This window comes from Nannospalax galili, unplaced genomic scaffold, assembly GCF_000622305.1.
Source record: "Nannospalax galili isolate Female #2095 unplaced genomic scaffold, S.galili_v1.0 scaffold1242, whole genome shotgun sequence".
NCBI lineage: Eukaryota > Metazoa > Chordata > Mammalia > Rodentia > Spalacidae > Nannospalax > Nannospalax galili.
The window spans coordinates 103,704-114,178 of record NW_008347218.1 but is presented as its reverse complement, the minus strand read 5'-3'; the positions used below and the strand labels follow the sequence as shown (position 1 = coordinate 114,178).

The 10,475-nt window shown below is 39.6% G+C and overlaps 1 pseudogene; it reads left to right on the top strand.

Annotated features, from left to right (window-relative positions):
* The first annotated feature begins 3,200 nt into the window (after positions 1–3,200).
* LOC115072146 lies at positions 3,201–3,319 on the top strand (annotated as a pseudogene).
* Positions 3,320–10,475: the final 7,156 nt, after the last annotated feature.

Genomic DNA, 10,475 nt, shown 5'->3' with positions numbered 1-10,475 from the left:
TCAAGGTTTGGTCAGAGGTGACACAATAAGAGAGGCAAAAATGCATAAGATTAGAGGAAGGAGATAGCCATCTCTCCTCAGGGAGCCACCTATGAGGTGGGTAACCTGTGAAATAAAGTCAGGCCGGCCTTAAAATAAAAATAAAAAGGGGGATATGTGCAAAAAATAAAAACAAATGACTAAAACCCTCGTGAAAATTATAGTTAATAGGTACAACAATACAAGCACTGAAAATAATGACTCCCAAGCAAACCAAGGTAAGGAACGCCAGGCAAACACCACCACTGTACAAAGGAACCCTAAGGAAAGTCAGGTGAGTCAGGCGCTTTAAGGAAGATCGGTCAGGCATCCTGCAGAACGGACCCGCACAATGGATGCTTCGGCATTTGTAAACAGAAAAGATGGAGAGTCAGGGATGAAAAGGGCAAGGTGAGGGGGCTGGAGAGATGGCTTAGTGGTTAAGAACACCGGTTGTTCTTGCAGAAGACCCGGGTTTGAATCCCAGCACCCACATGGCAGCTGTCTGTAACTCCAGTCCCAGGGGTTCTGACAGTCTCTTCTGACCTCTGTGGGCGGTGCACAACATGGGTGCACTTACGTACAGGCAATACACGCATACACATAAAATAAAAATAAATAAAAAAATTTTTAAAAATAGGTGAATAAAATTTTATTTATTTATTATTCCAAAGAGAAACAATTTTTAACACATCTTTCCAGAAGTAACTTGAAGCAGGTTACATAAAAATATATATACAATGAAGTTTAAGGGTGGAAAAGTAGGGATAAGAAATCAAAAACCAAAGCCAGGCATGATGGCACACATCCTCAATCCCAGCACTTAAGAGGCAGAGCCCAGCAGATCTCTGTGAGTTTGAGGCCAGCCCAGTCCACTCAGTGAGCTCCAGGCTAGCTGGGGTCACAGGGAGACAGTGTCGCAAAAAGACCTCCCCCCCAAAAAAGTCAAAGGCCAAAGGATTTGCCAACATGGGGTCAACTTTGGTGGAATAACGAAGGTTTCCATTAGCTCTGTATATATATATATACACACACACACACCTATATATGTATATATATACATGCACATACACAATGACGTTTAAGGGGAGAAAAATAGGAATAAGAAATCAAAGACCAAAGGATTTGTCAACATGGGGTCAAATTTGGTAGAAGAATATGGTTTCCATTAGTTCTGTTTTTTTTTTTGAAAATTCTAAGTTTATTGGGCTTACTAAAAGAGCACATGGGGTTTATTTACAGAGAGTGGGCACCCCCCATTTACAGCTGCACTGAACAGTCCACACTCAATATATCCTGTGACTTCCTGACAGCTGCACAAAATGGCATGCCTCATGGCGTTCTGGGCCTATATATCCTTAGCCCCTCCCCCACATGCAGCTAAGGTCGCCTGATTGGGTGGGAGGGGTAACTGACTCCCCCCATGACTCCTTGACAAGCATGGGAAGGAGGTATGACTATAGCTTGCTGGCATAGTGGTTGGAGGACACTTCCAATTAACACTCAACACCTTTCTCCAGCTCTTACATTCTTTCCGCCAACCTCTTCCACAAAGATGCCTGACCCTTGGAGGGGGTAATAGGTGTGAGATGATCTTCCTCCCATTGTGGCAAGGCACTGAACCTTCAGGTCTCTGCACCATCTTTTTTCCATGGGCTATTGGCCCATTTCAGTGGGATTCCATCTATTACAAGGATTTGGTGCTAAGATCCACAAATTAGGGAGAACATACATCTTCTGTTTTTCTGAGTCTCTGTTACTTAGTATAACAATTTCTAGATCCATCCATTTACCTGGCAATTTCATTATTTCATCTTTCTTTACTGCTGAGTAGAACTCCATTATGTAAATGTACCACATTCATTAATCACTCATCAGTTGAGGGGCACTTAGGTTGATTCCATCTCTTTGCTATTGTAAAAAAGAGCAGCAACAAACACGGTTATACATGTCTACGCAATTGGATGAGTCATTGCATATATGCCAAGGAGTAGTATAACCAGGTCATAAGGTAGGTTCATTTTAGTTTTTAAGAGTTCTCCACACTGCTTTCCATAAGGGTTACACGAGTTTACAGTCCTACCAGCTGTGAACGAGCTTATTTTGTTTTTTGAGACAGGGTCTCCCTGTAGCCCCAGTTGACCTGGAATGCACTATGAAGACCAGGCTGGCCTTGATCTCAGAGATCCTTTTTGCCTCCCAAGTGTTGTAATTAAAAGGGTGTACCACCATGCCTGGCCAAAAAAATTCATAACATTTTAATTTCATCTTTTTATAAAAGTACAAGAAATTGGCGTGTATTTTTATTTTGTCCTATTAACTTCTCATACATATTATATGTGTGCATGCTTATTTACTTTGAACCATTTGAAGATAAGTTTAAGGCAACAGCCCCTAAATGTGTGTGCTTTTTTTCCCCCTAACAAAAAAATTCTCATGCAAAACCACAATAATTAATCATCAAAGTAGTACAGAAAACTATTGTCTGCATATGGTAGGTGTTTAGATTTTTTTTTTGTCTTTTTTGAGACAGGGTCTCCCTGTAGCCCCAACTGTCCTGGAACTCATTTTGTAGACTAGGCTGACCTTGAACTCACAGAGATCCACCTGCCTCTGCCTCCTGAATGCTGGGATTAAAGGTGTGTGCCACCATGCCTGGCTTAGATTTTAACACGTGATAGTGTATCTTGTAAGACTTTTTCTTGGAGCTGACGTGGATACATTGTATGCTGATTGAGTCTTTGCTTGAGAGGGGTTTCATGTATCCAAAGCTGGCTTTGTACTGATTGTGTAGAGCTCTGATCCTCTTGCTGCCTCTGCCTCAGAAGTGCTAGGATTACAGGCAGTGGCTGCCATACTCAGTTTTATGTGGTGTTGAATATTAAACCCAGAACATCACACATGCCAGGCAAGCACTCTATGAACTCAGTTACATCCTCAGTCTGATTGACTTGTTTTCAGTTCATTTGGAAGGAGTCCATAGTCTCCTTTGTTTTTCTTGGCTTTTATGGTTTTCAAAATTACAAGCTTTTAATTTGTAGGCTGGCCCTTAATGTGGGTTTGTCTCTTTCCTCATTAGATACATTCAGAAGTTTTGTCTGAAATTCTACAATTTTGCCCCTATTCGGTGCATTATACCTAGAGATTGTCTCAACATAAGAGATTAAATTTTCATATTTGTTGTCTAAGGCTATACCACCCTCAGTGCTCCCAATCGTGTCTGATCTCAGAAGCTAAGCAGGGTTGGGCCTGGTTAGTAATTGGATTGGAGACCTCCTGGGAATACCAGGTGCTGTAGGCTTTAAAATAAATAAATTAATTAAATAAATAAATAAATAAATAAATAAAAATAAATAAATGTTCACGTTTGTTGCTCTCTGCTAGACCTTGTCGTTGGTGTTAGAACTTTGAATTTAATAGCTTCTTTGTAGGGACAGGATAAGTTTTTCTTTCCCATTTATTTATATTGCTATTAACTTACCTATTTTTATGTTCATTGAGATAACAGCATTTTAAAATTATTTTTATTATTTAAGTCTGTTGGCATAATTCTATTTAAGTATTTCATTACTCTCTGGCATATGACACAACAGGTTTGACTATACTTTTCTTTTGGCGGTATTTTTGAGATGGGGTCACTCTGTAGCCCTGGCTGGCCTACAACTGTAGTCCTTGATCTCACGGAGAGCCACCTGCCTCTGCGTCTCAAGTGCTGAGATAAAAGGTATGTACTACCATGCCTGGCTGACTGTACTTTTCTTGATCAAGCCTTGGATTCAGCCTCTTTGCCAAAGAGCTGTGTTTTCTTTTGGTGATAAATGTTATTTAGAAACCATGATTGGAGCTGCTTCTGTACCCTATCAGAAGCAGTCCTAGGAAATAAATACATGTATGCATGTTTTTCTGCATATACATATGTACATACTTAATTTTATATTTGTTAAAAGCTATGAGTTTATGGATACCTACAATTTTGATGTACTACTAAGTATTCTTTAGTGTGTTTTGCTATTGATTAATTCCCTTCTCCAAAGGTGGAAACCATCTTCCCATCGTCTTCAATTTACATGATAATTTGTTCAAGTCTAATGTACACAAAAGTATACATATACTAGAATGGAAACCTAACTAGAGTTAAATATTTACTTAAATTTCTTTAATTTTTAAGAACTGATGTACAGTGAAGTACACTAAGCATGACAGGGACAGTTATGTGCATTTTTTATAAATGCTTGTACCTATCAGTGTACAGAACATTTTAATCACCTTTTGTGTTCTTTCTTAACTAGTTTCCTAGCCACCCGATGAAACAACCAGAGAGAAAGAAAACTAATTTTATCCTGTACAAACTTGGCATACTGCCCCATGAATGGTATTAGAACAACTTTTCTAATGTTCTTTCTGTGAACTCTGGTAAAAGGTACATGTGCCTTATTAATAAAGTTTTTGAAAAATATGTAGGTGCTTTCCCATTGAGCATACAGTTTTTACTTTTGGAAGTCTTCTTTATTAGCAGCCCTTTCTACCACTCTATCAGCAAGGAAGAGGGCTGAGAGTTAGGGTTAGAATTGCAGGCTCTTGACTTGCATCCTCTGATAATACTGTGGCAGGGAAGGAGATGATTTCTTACCTCAGGGTAGTGAGGAGACAGATTCCATTTGGTTTGATTTGAGTAGAGTGATTATAGCATAAAAGAAAGATTTGCTAGCAAAATGGTTCAGCAGGTACAGTTGCCTGACTATATAGTCTTGATGAACCAGAGTTCTGATCCCCAGAACCCACATACAGTTGGAAAGAGAGAACTGACTCCACAGAGGTGTCCTCTGACTTCCACACATGCACATGTACCCCCCCACTCAATCGTACACACATATATAATAATAATTTTTTAAAGAGTGGTCTTGATAAGACAACTTAAAGGCTTTTCTTACTAATTTTGGGGGGTTATTGTTTAGTTTTTAGGGGGTTTTGCATCAAAAAGATTGTGGGGGTGGGAGGTGCATGTATGCACACAATATGTACACACACACACACACATACACACATATTTTACACATATTTCAAGGATTTGATCATCACTTATTGGATGAAACAGGGAAAAGTTTTGTCTCCTTATATTGTTTGGAACTAACGTCCTGAATGATTTCAAATTGAAAGTAGTTCATTAAGAACTTACTTAAATATCAGGAAAATTTATTAAACATCATCACATTTTGTTAGGTAACTAAGGAAGGATTTAGTATTAAGTGTATTCTTTGTTATGGATATATGTTTATAAAACATTTTTTTAAATCTCTTAGGATTATGTACCGAAGCACTGTACTGTGTTAGTGGAAATAAAACTGGTCAAGACAATATTCACAAGCAGTTTGATCAAGGTAAGATAATTACAAAATAAAATCACTGTTTTCCTTTTTGGAGTTTTATGGTAGGGATTGGTTTTTCTTTGAATCTTCTTAGGGAAATGGACATGGAAAAGAGAGAGTTTGAAAGTGTGATTTAAATACTAAATATATAGTAGCCACAGTTCTGAAGGTAGAGAATTGCTAGGGAAGGTCTGTCTTTGTAGTAACCAAAAACTGTTTATTTCTTTAGAGTCTTGTTAGGAAGTTGGATGTTAGGAAATGATAGGTTGGAAATATGAAACTTTTAAAATGCATTTAGAATAAAAGATCTGAGGCAATTGAACAGTTGGGTCAAGAAAATAAGTGTTACATATATTTTAATGTGTGAAGGCAGAAGACAAAAAGGACTTACTGAAAAGAAGGTGCTTAGAATTGAAGCAGAGTCTGTTTTACGCTCAAAAGCAATGGAATTTATAGGTTTTGTTTAAAAAATAATGAGAATATTTCATATGCTGAGACTGTGGGGATTAGTATAATATAAACATTTGTGAGGTAGGGCAAGATATATTATGGACCATGTACTCTGGTTCTTACCATATTTCTTACTCCCAATCCAATAAGCTATCTCACAAATAAAAGACTAATAACTGAATCTATATAAAGCCAACACCAGAATTAGACAAGCAATACATTTACTTATGATGGATCATCATCTTTGTATATCAAATATAGTACTATGTAAAAGTGTTTTTAATAGCTAATAACGAATCTTTAGGAATGAATTCAGAGCTAAGTTCCCTACTCACAATTGCATATGTGATCAGAGACATACATGAAAAAAGAAAACTAGTTTATTAGGGGAAAAATAAGTGAATATTTTTATACTCTTAGACTAGGAAAGGCTTAAATTTGGTATAAAGCCTAGAAAGTTTGAACCAAATTAACAAACTGGACTGTCTAAAAATGTAAAAATTTGGCTGGGCATGGTGGTGCATGTCTTTAATCCCAACACTCGGGAGGCACAGGCAGGTGGATCTTATATGTTTCAAGGCCAGCCTGGTCTACATAGTTCCAGGACAGCTGGGGCTACAGGGAGACCCTGTCTCAAAAAGACCAAAAAAAAAAAAAAAAAAAAAAAAAAACAACAAAAAAAGTAAAAATTCTGAATGAGAATATAAGTAAAATCCGGAGACAAACTATAATCTTAGAGAGTCTGAATACCTTTACAGATTAAGCCACAGACATATATTTGAAAATATGCTCAACCTCTACCAATGACAAAGAAATGAAAATTTATTTAAGATTGTATTATTAGTGAGAAGGGTGGTCGGTAGGATATAGGCAAACAGGTTATTTTGTATACTTTGTTGTAGGTACATTTTGAGAGGCATTTATGGATATTAAAATTCAAATTCCTTTGTTAGAGAAATTCTTCAAGGAATTTATGTTTAAAAGCCTTTCCGTGAGCATGCTAAAGGCATTTGTTAAGGTATTGTTCATAATTTAAGGGGGGAACCACCTGTGTTCCTGTAAATGTTAAATATATAGCAGCCATGTAGAATAATGATGTTAAAATGGCAAAGTGTTAGTTACTGACTGCTCTGTGTGTATTTATTAGAGAAACTGTTTAGATTTTATAGTATCAAGTTGGTAAAAGTTTGCTTCCAGTAAAGAAGGAGGGGAGTAGTTGGGACTCTTGGATTCAGTTCAGTGGTTTTGTTTTGAGTCTTGCCACTTATGCTTTGGGTAAGTTAATCTTTCTAGATCTCATTTTTTTCATCACACAGTGGAGGCGATTAAGAGTAAATATGGAGGTAATGAGATAACACTTGTTCAGTAAGATATGTAAATAGGTCATATTTTCTTTTAGTGATCAAAGAAGGGCTCAAAGTATAAGCAATGATTGTCTATAGGCAATGGAATAATTTATTTTTTCTGGTCTATATTTTTACACTTGAGTGACTTACTAATAAACCTTATGATATACCCTTAGGATGTTTCAGTCTTAATTTTTAAGTCATCCTGTGCTGGATAGCTTTAGTGTCAACTTGATACCCCTGGGTTGAGGGAGCCTCAATTGGAGAATTGCCTCTATCGGACTGGCCTATGGCCATGTCTGAGGGGCATCTTCTTGACGAGTGATGTGGGAGGGCCCAGCCCACTGTGGGTGGTGGGTGCCACCCCTGGGCAAGTGGGCCTGTGTTGCATTAAGAAAGCAGGCTGAGCAGGGGCCAGGGGAGCAAGCCAGTAAGCAGCATTCCTCCATGGTCTGTGCTCCAGCTCCTGCTTCCAGGTTCCTGCCCTGAGTTCCTACCTTGGGCTCCTTGATGAACTGTGACCCTGGAGATGTAAGATAAATAAACCCTTTCCTCCCAAGTTGGTAGTGGTCAGAGTGTTTTGTCACAGTAATGAAGAACAAGCTAGGACATATCCCTTCACTGATAAGGTAATTATTTAGTATATTTTATATAAGATATTACAATATAAAGTTAAGGGGCTGGAGAGATGGCTCAGCGGTTAAGAACACTGACTGTTCTTGCAGAAGACCCACGTTCGAATCCCAGTACCCACATGGCAGCTAACAACTGTCCGTAACTCCAGTTCCGGGGGATCTGACAGCCTCTTCTATCCTCTACGGGCATTGCACTTACCTACATGCAGGCATAACACTCCTACATATAAAATAAAATATAAATAAAATATTTTTTATTTACCTATGTGCACTTACCGATATGCAGGCATAACACTCCTACACATAAAATAAAAATAATAAATAAAATACTTTTTAAAAAAGTTAAAAGGCCCAAATTAGAATTTATATACATAATTTGTATTCTTTTTCTATTTTGTTATGGTCTCTTTTAAATAGTCTATATGTAAACACAGAAATTAGGAGATAGGTATTAGTAAAGTTCTTTAATACACTATGACCTTGAACTCCTGGTCTTCTGCCTATAGCTCCCAAGTGCTGGAATCCCAAGTGTGCATCACCACACCTGGTTTCTGTGGTGCTGGGGATAGAATCCAGAATAAATGCACGCTAGACAAGTACTCTACCAACTGAGCTCCATCTCATTACCAAAAAGGGAAATTATAAAAAACAAAAAATAAACAGCATGATTTATACCTAAATAAAGCCTATGTGAGTGACTAGGAGGAGTTTTAATGTAGAAGCCCAGCCACAAGCCCCAGCAGTTGTCAGTCAGCCCAGGCAGCAGTCAGGCCTCCTGTGCTTTAGTTCCAGCTGAGACCCTGGCATGTTACTGAGGAGTGTGTGAGGTGTGTCCTCAGACCTAAGCAGTGCCAGTGTTCTCATGTGAGTTGGTGTGATGACCTTTGGATGTGCCTGTCTCCTGGAGGGGAATAACCCACCTCTGGATGGCCCTTCTTGTCCCTTCATTCATAACTGGTACAAATCCAGTAGCTCCTGCCTTAGAGTCCTAAGACGCAGATGGAGGATGTCAGAGAGCGCACATAGGTTTGGAAGGATGGGGCTGGGGAGGGAAGGAGTGACAATACCTTCATTGTTGCCATATGCAGGACAGAAGTCCCCAATAACCTAGATTTTTTTCAAGATAAGTCTAGAAGACAAGCTGAAGTACAGTTGGTTTTAATAAGGAGTGTTTGCCACATTTAGCGTTAGAAATTTGTAGAAGTGGGTGCTGTTTTAGTCTGTGTTCTGCTCTATAAATACCATAGGTGGGGTAGTTTAGAAAGAAAAGTCTATTTCTTACAGTTCTGGAGTCTGGAAAGGCCAAGGTCAAGGGGCACCATTTGGTGAGGGCCATCTTGCTGGTGGGAATTTTGCAAAATCCAGGTTAGCCTAGGTTATCGTATGGGAGACAGAGCAAGTGTGCCAACTCAAGTTTCTCTGCCTTACAAAGCCACTGACTGATGCTATGGTGGGGGAGCTGTCACAATATCATCTAATCTGGTTAAAGGTCTTGCCTCTTAATACATTTAGAATGGAAATAATGTCTCAACATGATTTTTAGAGGGACAAGCATTCAATCGTGGCAGATATCAAAATAAACATGATGCAAGAGCCTCCTACCCACTGTTGCCCCTGTGCCCAAATCTAGACCTGTAGATACACAGCAGAGCAGGTACTGCCTACAGCAACATCTGGGCTCTGGGTAGGATCTGACCTAGAGTCCACAGAATTGTCTAGCAAGTAGGGGGTGGACTTAGAACACTGCACCAAAGTGACTTTGCTTTCTGCCAGTCTAGTGCTGTGTGCATCCTGGTATGGAGCCCTCAGGGGTACAGCTGCCTTAGGGTCCCTGGGCTTTCCAGAATGATTGAATCAAGGACATGCTTCCATCTGCCTGCCTGTGGAGCTTTGTGGTCTGTCCCTGGGGCATGCTCCTCTTTGGGGACATGTCTGTATACTTGCAAAGTGTGGCTTTCTTAGGGAGCACATTGAACCATGGGTGTGTGTTCCTGTGCCCTGACTCTGGTGACCACCTGCCCTCATTGATACTGAGTGTTGTTAACTTGCCCTTTTCTGGTTCCTTTGCAGACTCCAAAGTACCCAGGACACAGAGCAGTGGTGGTCAGCAGCCCTCAGCGGCAGCAAAGGAGAACCTCAAGAGGTGAGCCTAAAAGTCTAGGTTCCCTCTCACTTTTCCCCCTGAAAGCCATTTTCCTCTGGATGCCTTCTCACGTCTGGGGCCTGAAAGACTTGCCTCATATTTTTATCTCACTTGTGTTGAAAGACAGCTATATGGTGGCCCAGGTCCTAGTTTTAAGATGAAAACAATAACAGTAAAAAGGATGTAGGGATGTAGGGGAGTTGGTTATCAAAGATGGATTCTTAAAAATCTATTGTTAAGATGGGCGTGGTAGCACATGCTTTTAGTCCCAGCACTCAGGAGGCAGAGGCAAGTGAATCTCTGTAGTTCAAGGCCAGCCTGGTCTAAACAGTGAGTTCCAGGCCAGCTGGGGCTACAGGGACACCCCGTTTCAAAAAAAAAAAATTCATTGTTAAAGTCCAGTTCTATCTGAATGACTTCCTACCAGTACAGACCACAGTCCTGAGAGCTTGCCACGTCTCTGTAGCAGAGCTCTTTTCTCTTCCCCAAGGGGGTGTAGGAAAGTGGTTGGGACAAG